The sequence below is a fragment of the Girardinichthys multiradiatus genome, chromosome 5 (genome assembly GCF_021462225.1).
Source record: "Girardinichthys multiradiatus isolate DD_20200921_A chromosome 5, DD_fGirMul_XY1, whole genome shotgun sequence".
NCBI lineage: Eukaryota > Metazoa > Chordata > Actinopteri > Cyprinodontiformes > Goodeidae > Girardinichthys > Girardinichthys multiradiatus.
In genome coordinates this window covers 2,498,028-2,513,685 of record NC_061798.1, presented here as the reverse complement: position 1 = coordinate 2,513,685, position 15,658 = coordinate 2,498,028, and the positions used below count along the sequence as shown (strand labels likewise).

The 15,658-nt window shown below is 36.7% G+C and overlaps 1 long non-coding RNA gene across 1 annotated transcript in view; it reads right to left on the bottom strand.

Moving 5' to 3' along the window:
- LOC124869143 overlaps window positions 1-14,124 on the bottom strand; it is a 175,785-nt gene extending 161,661 nt beyond the window's left edge. The window contains exon 1 of the long non-coding RNA XR_007038501.1: window positions 14,063-14,124. This is a non-coding gene — a long non-coding RNA (uncharacterized LOC124869143). The remainder of the gene's footprint in view (window positions 1-14,062) is intronic.
- Between the last annotated feature and the right edge of the window lie 1,534 nt (window positions 14,125-15,658).

Genomic DNA, 15,658 nt, shown 5'->3' with positions numbered 1-15,658 from the left:
ACAGGACCAGTGACAAAATGCAGCTCTGCCAGAGTCCAACATGCACCGGGAACCGGTCAATGGGCTAAGTGACTCCTGCTCCCCTTGTACGAAGACTGGATGGCCCCTAGTAAAGGGCCCTGGATTCCACACTCCTGGAGCACTGCCCACAGTGCACCACGAGGGATACTTTTGAATGCCTTCTCCAGGTACACAAAGCACATGTGGATCACTTTGGCAAACTACCATAATCCTTTAAGCACCCTGTAGAGGCTATAAAGCTGGTCCAGTGTTCCACGACCAGGACGAAAACCACAGTGCTCCTCCTGTAGCCGGGGTTCGACTACCAGCTGGACTCTCTTCTCCAACACTATGGCATATGCCTTCCCAGGAATGCTGAGGTAAGGCTGAGTGTGATCCTCCAGTTGTTGGAACACATCCTCCTGGTCTTGGAATTCAGAAAAAGTTTCAAAACAAAAAAAACACATCTTGGTATTCAAGTTCCAGGTCAAATTTATTAGAAATTACACTGTACTGTAAAGAACTAAGTCCACATGTTTCTAAATTATTGCTCCAGGTAGAACATTATTGGCTCATAAGGCTACATCACTATCTTCAACACCATCATTTGCTGCACAAATGTTGGCCCAATTCTGCCAATATTAATAGTAAAGGCTCTGTCCGGCACACTCTATGCTGTCAAATGGCCTTAGGTTATGAAGACAACACCAAAGTAAGTGTCTTGAAATAAACCATAACCTCTACCCTCAGTTTGTTTTTCTCTCTGAGAAAGTAGTGTATTTTTACTAGCTGTCCATTCACTAGCTAAAAATGTTCAAAAAGTTGACTTTTTGCATTCTTGTCGAATCACCACTCCATTATATTTCTGTTGTGTTTTAACATAAAACACTAAGGCAATTATGAGCATGCAGCCTGCTGAAAATTGCCTAATAATTTTACTAATATTACTAAAAACTGTTTTAGCATTGTTTTCGAGAATTTATTTTAAATAAATATTTGACTCCTTGTATGGCACAAAAAATGCTGAAGCCAAATAAGAGAGCTTAAAAAATTACTGAGGGTGTGATAAGCTGTTTAAGAAGCTATTTATATTTCATTTCAATCAGACCAAATCCAGTCTAATTAAAAGATTTCATTGTAAACTACTCAACCTTTACGGGGCAACTTCCCATTGGTAATAATCAAGTGAAGTCATTAATGAGTCATTGCTAGCTCTTAATTCCTGCCCCTGCTAAGTCCACTCTCTCTTTTGCATTTTTATTTTGCTTTGAAAAAAATGAAGCAATAAAACGATAAGAGAAGTTACCAGGGAGAAAACCTTTAAGACTTGGAGTAATTACTTCTCTTTTTAAATTAATTTTAATAACACGCGTCAGCGTTGCCTGTAAATGTCCATTTTCTGCTAATCTAAAGTAATGTGACTGCTAATGAAGGGGGAATTGAATGTTTGGAGTCAAATGGCCTTCTGGCTTCAAGTTGCTCCCATGCTGGCTTACTTGCAAAATGGTCAAGGATACAGGTGGGCTCACACACACACACACACACACACACATACACGCACCCACTATATTTATGAGTAATACCAGGAGAATGAAAGACAGAAACAAATGTGAATTTTGTTCAGTCACACATCCAGACAGTGACTGAGTTTTGACAAAAACAAGTATAATCTCACACAGAAAAGCTAGGCTTAAGTCAACTGAAGCTTATTTCCCTCAAAAGGCATTTATCTGTTAAGGTAATAAAATATGTCAATGTAACCAGTGATGTCTACTTTTATTATTTTATCACTAAAGGAAGTGATTTAAATGCACTTTGGCATCTTGTAGTCTATGTCCAGGATGAATGTTCTTGGATGGCCAGATCTGGGCAAGATGGCTATTTTTTATATCCTCCACTTACAGATATTTTGTGTGCAGTGGAATAGCTGATTTTAAACTTCTTTTAATCCCTTGCAAGGGTCATAAGCTTCTACATGTTGCTTCTGAAGTCTTCAAACTATGGAGGACCGATCCTGTCATAATTAAGAATAAATACAGAAATAAATAAATGACTCAATAAAATTACTGGGCCAAAAAGTAGCTAGAAATGTAAATTAGTGTGTCATTGAACTCCACAAAATATCTTCCTCATGTTGAGGTGAAAAAGACAATACAGCAACCAAGTAATGTGAAAAAGAAAGAGGGAAATAAATGGGCTCAGAGAAATACGTTGGGTAAAAAAATACAATGGGTATGTTAAAGGGGAAAATGTATCAGTGCTTAAGAAATAAAAGGACAGTAAACTAATTTGAAAAATAATATATTTTTGAGGAAAAAATCATATTTTAAATATATTTAAATGGTAATAAATTTGAAAGAAATAAAATGGAAAGGAAAAATAAAACAGCAAGAAATCCACTTGTATTAAATAAACTAAGGAAAATTTTAGAGTTCAAGAAAAAAATATGATATGAAAATTAGTGGTTTAAATTAAAATACTGGATAAAAATGGAAATATATATAATTGATCAATAATTCAATATTTCTAGCTACGTTTTGGCCCAGTAATTATTTTATTGAGTCATTTATTTATTTCTGTATTTATTCTTAATTATGGCAGGATCAGATCCATATAAAACAGCTATCTCCATCGCACAATAGTACTCTCTCTGACTTCAACAACCAAGCGCACCAAACTAAATGTCTGAGGTTTAAACAGAGCAACCTCCTTCAAAATGTTGAAGAATAGTGTTCTCATCATTATGTGATGTATCTTTGTTTGATTTTGACATTCACTTTTAGTGGGAATAAATGTGAGGTCTCGTTATTTATTCCTCATCAGGATAGCTTTTTGTTAAATATATTTTACAGCTTTAGAATGTATTTTCTTCCATTGTAATTGTTTAGTTGTTATACTTGATTTTTTTTTTTTTTGTGTCGCTGATATTACATAAGAATTTGTCTGTATATGTTAGAAAAACACCTAGGCTTTTATTCGGTATCCTAGTTGTTTCACACAATTATATAGTAATCTTATTATGCTGTGTTTAACTTTTTCATTCAGCCATGGGATTAGGATATAACCATGGGATTAGGAATCCTTAATATTTTATACTATGTCTAGATAAAAACCGTTTGTTCTAAAATTATCATTTGCTCATGTCATCATTTCCAGAAACGTCATCATCCACACAAAAACACAGAAAATAAAGATTGACTGAGAAATTAAATGTTGACCAGAATCATCAGATCTTTAGCTTGGTAATTCATAAATGGGTACTAGCTGCATGAGAACTCACAAATCAATCCTCTTTTGGCTCAATACATGCAACATACTTAAGTGCTACCGTTTCGTATTGAAAACAACGCTGTTTGGTGCAGATGAAGTAAATGAAAAAAGACTTAAAGTTACCTATTTTCACTATCAATGAGCTGTTTCAAATTGAAGTAAGAGGAAGGAGAGACATAAGATGGTAGTTCAGATGATTTGTAGTTTTTACAACATGTTGAGGCATGTCTGCATTTTATTCAGGCTCTGAGAGAGTGGAAGTTAAAACAGATAAAAGGAAGGCTGAATGAAGCAAAACAACGATGCCCTGTTTTATTCTTTTGAGTTTTGACCACTGTCTGTCAAACATGTTAGACCTTAAAATGTTGGCATTTTTTGAAAATATCAGAGTTAGGATCTAGATTTAGTTGGGAACACAAAGGGAGAGAGCTGTTTTAGCCACACTATTCCCCAATATATGATGTCAAAAACAGTTCAAAATGTCATCTACATAATCAGTCTTAGTTTTAACATCATCATTAAAACCATTTCATAGTGACTGCTGTTTCACAGATAATGGTGACTTTGCTTTTTAAAGATTTTGTTGCACTAAGGCAGTGGTTCTCAATTATTCACTATCAAGCCCCCCCTCGGGCTGAATTCTTTTCATGCCCCCTCCTAAATTGAGAACCTGGTCATTTGTTGTTTTTTTTTTACTTGTAGACCACTGTACAAATAGCTGCTTCCAGCATTCTGCATAATATCACTTGATATAACATCTGTAACACCTTTAAACAATTTCCAGGTTCAGTTTATTAACTCCATTTGTAACAGTAAAACAGTTTGTGATTCAAATAGCAAAGAAAAAAAAAAACGCAAATTAATCACTAAGAACTGCATTTTTGTAGAACTTATGCAATAACATTCTAATCCTTTTTTTTGTGCATAGGATGCACTTGCCTAAACCAGAGGTTTTTAACTTTGGTCCTCATGACCCTTGCATTTTTTAAATGTGTCCCTGCATCCACACACCTGACTTACATAAATAGGAGATTTACAGTCCCCTGCAGCACTTTATGGCTGTTAAGGAGGTGAGGCCACGATCACAAAATGACCAACTTGTTGGCGATACTCATTGAGTTTTGATAAAAGGAGTCCATTGACTTACTGATATAACTGGGGTGTACACTCACCACCCACGTTATCAGGTACACCTTGCTAGTACCGGGTTGGACCCCCTTTTGCCTTCAGAACTGCCTTAATCCTTTGTGGCATAGAACAATTTCAACAAGGAACATAGCATCACACAGATGCTGCAGATTTGTCGGCTGCACATCCATGATGCAAATCTCCCGTTATGTTGAGGCCATTTGAGTACAGTGAACTCATTGTCTTGTTCAAGAAACCAGTCTGAGATGATTTGTGCTTTACGACATGGCGCGTTATCCTGCTGGAGGTAACCATCAGAAGATGGGTACACTGTGGTCATAAAGGAATGGACATGGTCAGCAACAATAATCAGGTAGGCTGTGGCGTTGACATGATGCTAGATTGGTACTATAGAGCCCAAAGTGTGCCAAGAAAATATCCCCCACACCATTACACCACCACCACCAGCCTGAACCGTTGATACAAGGCAGGATGGATCCATGCTTTCATGTTGTTGATGCCAAATTCTGACCCTATCATCCCAATGTCGCAGCAGAAATCGAGACTCATCAGACCAGGCAACGTTTTTCCAATCTTTTATTGTCCAATTTTGGTGAGCCTGTGCGAATTGTAGCCTCAGTTTCCTGTTTTTAGCTGACAGGAGTGGCACCCGGTGTCGTCTTCTTCTGCTGTAGCCCATCCGCCTCAAGGTTCAACGTGTTGTTGGTTCAGAGATGCTCTTCTGCATGCCTTGGTTGTAATGAGTGGTTATTTGAGTTACTGTTGCCTTTCTATCAGCTCGAACCAGTCTGGCCATTCTCCTCTGACCTCTAGCATCAACAACGCATTTGTGCCCACAGAACTGCCACTCACTGGATATTTTCTCTTTCTGACCATTCTCTATAAACCCTAGGGATGGTAGTGTGTAGGTCAGCAGTTTCTGAAATACTCAGACCAGCCTGTCTGGCACCAACAACCATGCCAGGTTCAAAGTAATTTAAATCACCTTTCTTTCCCATTCTGATGCTCGGTTTGAACTGGAGCAGATCGTCTTGACCATGTCAACATGCCTAAATGCATTGACTTGCTGCCATGTGATTGGCTTATTAGAAATTTGCGTTAACGAGCAGTTGGACAGGTGTGCCTAATAAAGTCGCCGGTAAATGTAAAGTCTACAGGTGGCGCCTTAATTTGTGTCTCCAGTTGGGGCAGATTTGGGTGTAGAAGACCTTCTAGGTCCTGACGAGGCCATGGTTATGGGTCCGTTGAAAATCTCTGATTCTTTGCAGAACCTGGAGAGTTCTTTGGTTCACCAGGAGCTGTCACAGCAGGAGCAGTTGGGTAAATTAATGAACAGTTTCCCGTGTCTATTTGATGATGTACAACCACACACCACCATGTTAAAAAAATACATTGATGTAGAAGATTCTAAGCCAATTAGGCAAATATTTTATAGAATACATCTAAATAAACGGAAACAGCTTGAGAAAGAAGTGAACTACATGGCTGAAAATGATATTGCTGTTTCTTCTGTTTCTAGTTGGACTTTGCCTTGCCTTTTAAACAAACCTAAACAAACCTGATTTGCTTTGTCAGAAACTCCAGAAGACTCAGGTGGAGGCCTCAACAATCTCCTGGATCAAAGACTACCTGACAAACAGACCACAGTTTGTGAGACTGAAGGGTTGTGAGTCTAACCAGGTATTCAGCAGCACAGGAGCACCACAGGGGACTGTACTCTCACCATTCCTTTTCACTCTGTACACCTCAGACTTCCAGTACAAGACAGACTTCTGTCATCTGCAGAAATACTCGGATAATTCTGCAGTTGTGGGGTGGATCAGAGATGGACAAGAAGCTGAGTACAGGAAGGTGGTGGACCGCTTTGTGGCATGGTGTGGAAACAATCATCTCATTTTGAACGTGACTAAAACAAAGGAGATGATTGTATATTTTAAGAGAAACAGGAATAAGTCAAAAACTATTTCTATCATGGGAGAAGAAGTGGAGGTGGTGGAGGAGTATAAATACCTCGGTGTTCACCTGGACAACAGACTAGAGTGGAGATGCAACTGTGAAGCCATCTACAAGAAGGGACAGAGGAGACTGTACTTCTTGAGGAAGCTTAGGTCCTTTGGTGTTTGCAGAAAGATGCTGCATATCTTCTATAAGTCTGTTGTGGAAAGTGTGATCTCTTCTGCCATCATCTGCTGGGGAAGCAGCATCAGAGCCAGGGACTTAAAAAAGCTCAACAAGCTGATAAAAAGGGCTGGCTCTGTTCTGGGGACTCCTCTCGAACCTCTGGAGATCATTGTGGAAAGACGGCTTCTTCATAAAATGAAGAACATTATGAAGAACCCTGAGCATCCTCTTCATGAGAGTGTCCTACAACAACAGAGTGTCTTCAGTCAGAGACTTCTTCAGATGTGCTGTAAGACGGAGCGCTACAGGAGATCCTTCCTGCCCACAGCCATCAGCATCTACAACGGCTCTTTGAGGAAACCCTCATAATGAGCTACAACAACATTTAATTTCCCTTTGGGATTAATAAAGTATTTTTGAATTTGAATTTAATTGAATTGAGCCCCAAAAGTAGACAAAAGTCTACGTTCTTAAGTATGGTGGGTTACTATAGGTGCTTTTGTTTAAATTTATCTACAGTGGTAGCACCTTTAACCAATCTTTTGAAAGGAAAGGCTCCATTTGTTTGGTCTGGTCTTTGTCAGAAAGCTTTTGAACGTGTAAAGGCAATTATAACAAATGCTCCTGTTTTAGCTGCTCCTAGGTGGCATAGGGGATTTTAGTTGGAGGTTGATGCTAGTTTGGTTGGTGCAAGTGTGGTGCTACTGCAGGAAGATGATGAAGGGGTTAATAAACCAGTAATTGTTTTTCCTGATCATAACACTCTGAGATTCCTCAGTAGTTTGCGGTCCTCCAACCAATGACTGATGCACTGGGTGCTCCATCTACAACAATGCTCCTTCTTTTTTCAAGGTGCCTTTCTTGTGAGGGGGGGTTGTTACAGCCCTAGGCCTTAGGAGCTGGATTGCTTGTTCGGTGTGCCTACCCTGTTTGTTCCCCCTTTGTGCAGGTGTTGGTGATCTGGCACAGGATATATAAAGTGTCGTCTTTCCACCTCTCGAAGGGTGTGGCTCACCCGCTGGGTGGCTCTCTTGCTCTTTCTTCATGCCTCCCTGTGGGACGTGTTGCTGTTTTGCTTCTGCTGTTGCTCTGCTGCTTGGCCTAATTCTTTTCCCGCCCATTTGAGTTTGTCCTTTGTGTTTTGCATCACATCAGTTACCCTTAGTTTTAATTGATCTTTGCTTTGCTTTCATTAAATATTATGTTATGCACCTTTACTTGTGGCATTATCCTGAATTTGTGTTGCAACATTATACCTGTTGTAACAAATTTAATACTGTGCTTCGTACAGAGCTGTAATGGAACATTGAGGGAGAAAAACAATTTCAATAATCTGTCTTGCGCTCAAGGAGCACACAGGACAGTTTTTTTTTTATTTGTTTTTCCCTCAATGTTCCTTTGGGTCTATGATGGTTTTCTGGCCTCTGGTGGCTGGCAATGTTCAGTTTTGTTTGTTAAATAACCTGGCAGTTAGCCCTTTCCTTTCAAAAGTGCTAAATATAGACACAGAAACACGCACATTCCATTTATTTTAGGTTTGATAAATCACAATGCAGGTGATCTAGTAACTACATGAGCATGTTACTGAATACTTGAATATATGAATTTGACAGCAAAAAGTCAGATGTAGTCAAAAATGTTGGGCAATATGTCCTGCACATGAGAAGGAACATGAGGCATTTAAAATGTGATAACAGTTAGGGAAATGTTTTCATTAAAAGTCTGTTCTGAGTACAGGAGCCAGACCAGGCAAACTGTACCATCTCCCCTTTCTACTAATTTATGCATGCTAGAGAGTAGTTGCTTTTTTTCTATAAATATGGATATACTTATTAAAACACGGCAATTCAACCATTCTATAAACCTTGCAATGAACCCTTAACATCAAATTAAACATGTGTGGACGTATATTCGACTTTACTTCAAGCTTTATGCCTCATATTGCTAAGTTCAAAAATGCATTTAGTCACCTGAAGAACAACACTGCTCTCTCTCTGCAATGCAGATTCTTTAATGCAGGCATTTATATCCAGCAGAACCGACTGTTGTAAATGTTCTGCTTTTTTTGTACTGCTAAGTAGAGCCCAGCTCAGCCACAGTTACTTCAAAATGTAGGTGCACATATGCTGATGAGGAACTGCAACAGAGTTCATCCCTTACCTCTCCACTGAATACCTGTGCCTCTTCTCATTCATGGTCTTAGTCCTACAAATCCTTCTCTTTCAAAAGATGCCTTTCAATAAACAAAAATATAATGCTAAACCCAACAGGTTGGCATTATTGTCTTGTTCTGGTGCCCTCGCCTGTGGATCAGCCTTCCACAAGAGTTGAGGTTGCTGATGTTCTAAAATCAAACTTATCATTGTATTTTAAGGTCATTTATAAATAGTTTTACCACTAATCCTATATAAGTGGGATCTTTATTTATATTGCATTTTTACGATTAATTGTATTTCGTTATTTACTTTGTATTAATGCAGTGATTATTGAGCATTTATGTCAATTTAAATTTAAAGTTTGGATTTTAGTTTATTTTTCATCATTCCTTTGTTATTCTTTGGTTTTAGTTGAGAAATGTTTATGAGAATTTTAGAAACAAAATAGAATGGGCCTAAAAGGCTGTGCTGTCCTGTGACCTGGCGAAGCTGTCAACGGCCTGCTTCCTTCAATAAATAATTAAATAAGGGAAATAAATACACAAACTTTAGTTCAGTTGTTGCTAAAATAAATTATAGATTATTATGCTGTTTTATGATATATTTTAACTAGACTGTAAACTATAAAAAGGCAAACTGTAAAAGGCATATATAAATATTTCCAGGTGTTGGTAGAATTCCAGAAAGTGTCACCAACACAATCAAGAAAAGTGCATTTAGGAATGGCTCCATTGCGGTGTAAATAGAATATACCCAAAATTAAGCCTTAACGATGTTCAAGCTCCTTACCCAATAGTCTTATACTAAAACACAAATGCGTTTTATTGCATGCTGTAATTTGTTTTGTCCAATTGTGACTTTAAAATAAAACTGTTGTTTCTAGTGAGGTGCTAAAACAGATCAGTGCCTTTGTTTTCTTTATGAGGAGACTTTTCCAACAGGGACTCTGAGACAGTTCCCAAATTTCCAATGAAGTTGTTTAATGTGTAAATATAAAACACCCTCTGCTGCCTGGGTAGCAAATAAATACAATATTAGTCATGTTTCAGACTCTTAAACAACTTTACTAAAAATAAAGTCTCTTATGTTTGATCTGCTGCTGCTCAGATTCAGTTGTTAATTTCCGTACGCAATGATTCAATTGTCTGAAGTGTTTCTACATGACAGTATCTATATGCTTGGCTCAACTGTGTCCTGAGCTAAAGTCAAAACATTAGGATAAGTAATGTAGCACTATCTTAACCCTAAAACACAAAGCATTTTGAAGCATTTGCTGAAAACGTGCAGCTCTCTATAAATACGTTACATCTGTTTAGTACACTGTCCCAGCCTTTTTGTAGGCAGTCTGCCAATAAATACAGTAGAAGCTTCAATGATTGTCGTTTTCCTGACTGGGGATTATACAGGCAGTTTGAAAATATCTAGTCGATGATACACTTTCTCAATTTACGGGTCTCTTTATTTTCATGACTATTTACATTGTATATTCTCACCAAAGGCAACAAAGCCATGAATGAACATACATGGAATTATATCGTAAACCAGAAGTATGAAATAACTCTAAAAATGTTTATATTTTAGATTCTTCAAAATAGCCACCCTTTGCTCTGATTATGGCTTTGCACCATTAACATTCTCTCCCTGAGCTTCATGAGGTGTTCACCTTAGATGGTTTTCCAAAGATTCTTAAAAGAACCTCCAGAGGTTCATTGAGAGAAGGCCACAGGTTAATATTTCAGTCATCACAGGAATCCTTTATATAAAACATTTAAAGTTCTTTTACAAGTTTTTATTTGGCACATAATTACATATGTGTTCATTTACAGTTCTGATGCCTTCAGTAAGAATCTACGTACAATGTAAATAGTCATGAAAATAAAGAAAACCACAAAATGAGAAAGTGTGTCTAAAACCTTTGACTGGTAGTATAGGTAGCTGCCAGAGTCATGGGAACCAGAATTTAGCTTGATTATGAATAAACTGTTTAATTCACAGACCACCCAAACTATAGTATGAATAGGAGCAGTTGTAATACAGTTATAAAACATGTAACAAATAATAGTTGGAACAAATATATGTAACAAATCTCAACCCACAGTGATGTAGGACTGATATGTGGAAGCTTTGTATCAATGAAAGGTTGTTTAAGCTGTTTAAGCATATAATCTGACACCAAACACTAAAAATACTGAACAATAGGGTTGGTTACTGAGCTAAAAGGCTACAGCTGAGCTAATGGTTATACAGTATTCTCAAATGTACTTCAGCATGCTGACATGCAACCATGTTATTTTCATATTTAGATTTTTAAAACGAAAGCTAAGAAATTTAATGATTTAAGCTGTCAAATATTTAGAATCTCTGCAGCTCACAACAAAATACTCAAACAGTAACATCGAATAAACAGAATCAGTTTTAAGGGCAAGGCATGCAGGTAACTGCAAAACATTAAACCTATCTTAATAAATCAGTAACATGAAACATAATAATGCAGTGAGCATATTGTTATGCACACACCGATACACGTATATAGTAAAATAGATGCATATAGATTGTGTGATCGTTTTTTTTTTTTTTTTGATCAAAACAGCATTTTGTAATGCTGTTGTTTTCACAGTAAAAGATGTGAAAAATCTGAAAAAAACACATGGCATATATGCACACACTGACACACACACACATGCAAACACACACAAACACACACACACCTTTGATCGTACTTACATGCTCATCCCTGTGCTTCCTCTTTTTCCAGTCCACCAGGCCGCCATTTTGTGACACCTCGGCAGAGAAGCAAAAAAATCCCAAAATGTCCACCATGCAAAATGAACTCGGGTAAAAAAAAACTTCAATTATGCCCCATGTTGGAGAAAGGGGAGTTTTTATTTCCATCGTCTAGTTTTAGTTTAGGAATGTTTCGCCTTGTAATTTTATCTACAGTTTGTTCAGCAGCGTTCTGTCTTGAGGATTTGTGCAGAGATTTGATCAGTTTTCCTTTGGCGACTTTATGAGCTTTGAGAAATCTCATTCCACTTTGAGAGGCTCTGGGCCCATGATAATGTCATCTCGCTCTCCTCCCCTTTTCAGAGATGTGTGTGCGATAGAGGCCTCGGTAAGAGTCCAAGTGCTAACCTTTACTGCATTGGCTCACACTTAATCCCCTCACCCTGTGGTGACTAGAATACACACACACACACACACACACACACAAAACACATCCAGTATAGAAAAAAGTACAGTGTCACCACAAACTCGCCACTTGTTGCAAATTGTTGACTCATCTAAGTTTAGTGAGCTTCTTATGAGATAAAGTACATCACAACAAAATGTCATTTTCTCCTACACAATAATTCATAAACAGTAAACAGATGTGTTCTGAGGTAAATTAACTTGTGTTTCTGCTTCTTTAAAAGACATCACAGTAAAAACAGGCTTAACATAAATCTAAAATCCTTTTTTTTAACAGAATTAGATGCTGAGAGTGTTTATACTACAATAATGGCGTCTCCTCCATTTTCATTCAGTCAGACTGCAAAATAAAGTGGAATACATGCGGCTGTATTTTGAGAAGTACACGGTGAACTATGACAGGTTTTCAATCTTCTTCTGGCCACTTTGTTTAAAAGTTTTTTTCTTCTTCTCTAATGAATAAACATTAAACAAACCAGTGTATTATCGCCACCTATCACCTCTGTCCACCTAGTATCCTAAATAAACATGTCTACCTGTATACTGTAAAGTCCTGTAGTTTTCAGGGAAGGTAAACATGTTCTAGCTTTTATGTATTTTGTTTGGCTGTTTGTTCTAGTGCATTCAACATAAATCTGTTTCTTCTCAATAGTAAAAATGTCCTATTTAATCATTGTATTTAGGATATTTCTTATTTCCTGAAACCTAACAAAGTCCATAAGGATCAGATTAACTAAGCCATACAAACACCTCTAGGTCAGGCATGCAATTTCTTCATGTTCCCCTGGTCTATGAAGGCAGAAGCTATCAGCTTGTTTGAGGTACAACCACAATAAAATACTGTAAGAACATCAAAACAGACAACTTTTGGAATTTAAATTAAACCAAGAACTAAATGTAAAACAAATATTTTAAACATAACCTTATTTGATAAAGAGTAACATATTTGTCTTTTTTAGAAATAATTTCATGAATAGGATTTTTTAAATTATTCTAATTTATGGCAGCTAGCAAAGAGGAGAACTATCTTTCACTTGTTTATCTAACCTCTCCATCTAGTTGTCCTGCGTGAAATTAAATCTTCATCACTTAAATCTGTTCCACTCACCTTTATTTGGTGAGAAAAAAGCTCACAATACAACTCTCACATACAACAGGTAGACTCGGATGGATTCCCCTCTTTGTATACCAAAGGACTATTACAACATATATATGATTTACTATACTATACTATACTATACTATACTATACTATACTATACTATACTATACTATACTATACTATACTATACTATACTATACTATACTATACTATACTATACCACTCATTTAACTATAGCACCACATTTAGTCAAGTAATGTAAAGTGTTAATGGTCAATATTAGTAACTGATAGTTACATTCTTTCACCTGTTGGCAGCTTATTCGTGATCAGGCTAATGGAATACAGCTAACATAAACCCACAGAGATGATACAGTCAAGAAAAAGGAAAGTAAATCTGATTAGTTCTAGAGATTTTTAAATGCTCCTTAATAAATGCTAAAAGCTTCTACTGTGTTTGAGATTGTCCAGCAGATCTCAACACACACGCAAAAACATAGCTCCACTTCAAATTATGTGAGAGTGACTAAACGCTCACATCCATGTATACATTTATTCATGTCTTGTCCCCAGATAAAAAATATGATGTTATCCAGTGTTTAGAGCTCATACATGAACACACCTCCACTACTCAATCACACAGTGTGGTTCTCAAAGACACGCTCTCTCCTTGATACCCTCAGTAGGAGGGTGGGCTCTGCAGACAGGGTGCCACGTCCCTTGTTGGAGCTTTGTATTATGGGATAGCAACATGAGGCAGGGAGAGAAGGTGCAGACAATGAAAGGAAAACAGAGAGGAATGAATGATTAAAAGAACAGACAGATAGAGGGGAAATAAATAGCAACTGATTTAAAGAAAAATCTTTATAAGGAGTTTACAGCGAGACAGACAGGAAGGAGGTGAGGTTGGGTAGAAAATACTGAAGTAGAGAAACAAAGAATGAAAATAAAATAAAATATAAATTGGAGAAGGTAAGAGAATTTCAGACGATAAAGTGAGTATGAATATGGAAAAATAAGAGGATGAAATAAAAGGATTAAAAAAGTAATGAGAAGGATAGAATAAAACGGACTTACCCTGTGCTGTTTCCCACCCTTTCAGTCCTTTAGAAGTTCCGCACTGAAAGTTGAAGAAAGCTGCCGAGAAAGTAAGAGAGGAAAGAGGAGAGTCAGAGGTGGCCATTCATTTTTTAAAGGACAGACTGAATTAATCCTAACAAGCAAGAAAGCATAAGGAACTGCAGAAAGACACACACAACTACAGCCACATGTTGGTGTGTGTTTTTATTTGTAATGTCAGTGTTTATAAGCAGCAGGTGGTGATATAATATTATACATTAAATGGTTGAAGCTATTATGGGTGCAAAGCAGTGTGTATGCGTTCGTATGAGAGCAGAAACTGACGTTGCATGTGTTAGTGGTACAGTAACACTAAATGATAGCCTTCTAGCGCCATCTACTGATGTAGGTACTATTAAGGAGATCCTAAATGAAGAGCACACAGGAGCAACTCTGACCAACACTAGACAGCTGTCTAATTTAAAATGCATATGTTGTGTGTGTTTGTTGTTATGTTTTATTGATATTCAACAGATCTAGATCACCTACAGCTGGAAAGAAAGACCCAACCATAAGTCATCTGTCCGGCTGAACAAAAGATTTAAACAATTATAGTATTTATTTTTGTTTAATTTGTATTTGTACATATAAATGACACAGGTGTGTGTGTGTGTGTTTGTGTGTGTGGTGTATTCGACTTAAGTTTGAATGTTTTTAGATAATTCTACCCATCCATTACATCTTTAAGATGACAGAAATAATGTGATTCATTATAGCCTTAATTTTATTTAAAATTGTAATATTTGACTCTAAGTCTATGCTTGTAAATAATTTGATAGGCAATCACCAAACCTATTCATTTTTACAACATGCTAAATTGATTACTATAATCCTCGGCTTGTATCTATCTATCTATCTATCTATCTATCTATCTATCTATCTATCTATCTATCTATCTATCTATCTATCTATCTATCTATCTATCTATCTATCTATCTATCTATCTATCTATCTATCTATCTATCTATCTATCTATCTATCTATCTATCTATCTATCTATCTATCTATCTATCTATCTATCTATCTATCTATCTATCTATCTATCTATCTATCTATCTATCTATCTATCTATCTATCTATCTATCTATCTATCTACATATATATATGTCTATCTGTCTGTCTGTCTGTCTGACATGACCACAACCAACAGCGTTTTAATCCAGATTTGGTCAAATCTGGGAGAAGGGGTGGGGGGTGTCACATTTCATCAGGATAATTGGTTATTATTTGCTGAGATATATTTGTGTACAAATTGAGCTCAAACATAATGAAAGATTAAACTTGTAACACCCAATTGTAACTATAGTAACACAAGAATCAAACAATGAAGATTATTATTTGCACTTCTTTAAAGTAAATTTACCAATTGCTTTAAATCTTAAATTTTAAACAATTTATATATTTTTTAACTTTAGTTATGCTAAAACCGTTATATCAAATTTACTAGTATTGTTGTAATCAATAAAACTAAAATAAAACAAAACATTTTACATCTACAGTCTGTCTTTAAATTCAAACATTTATGGGAGGCCCCTGCTGGTTTGGGAGCCCTAA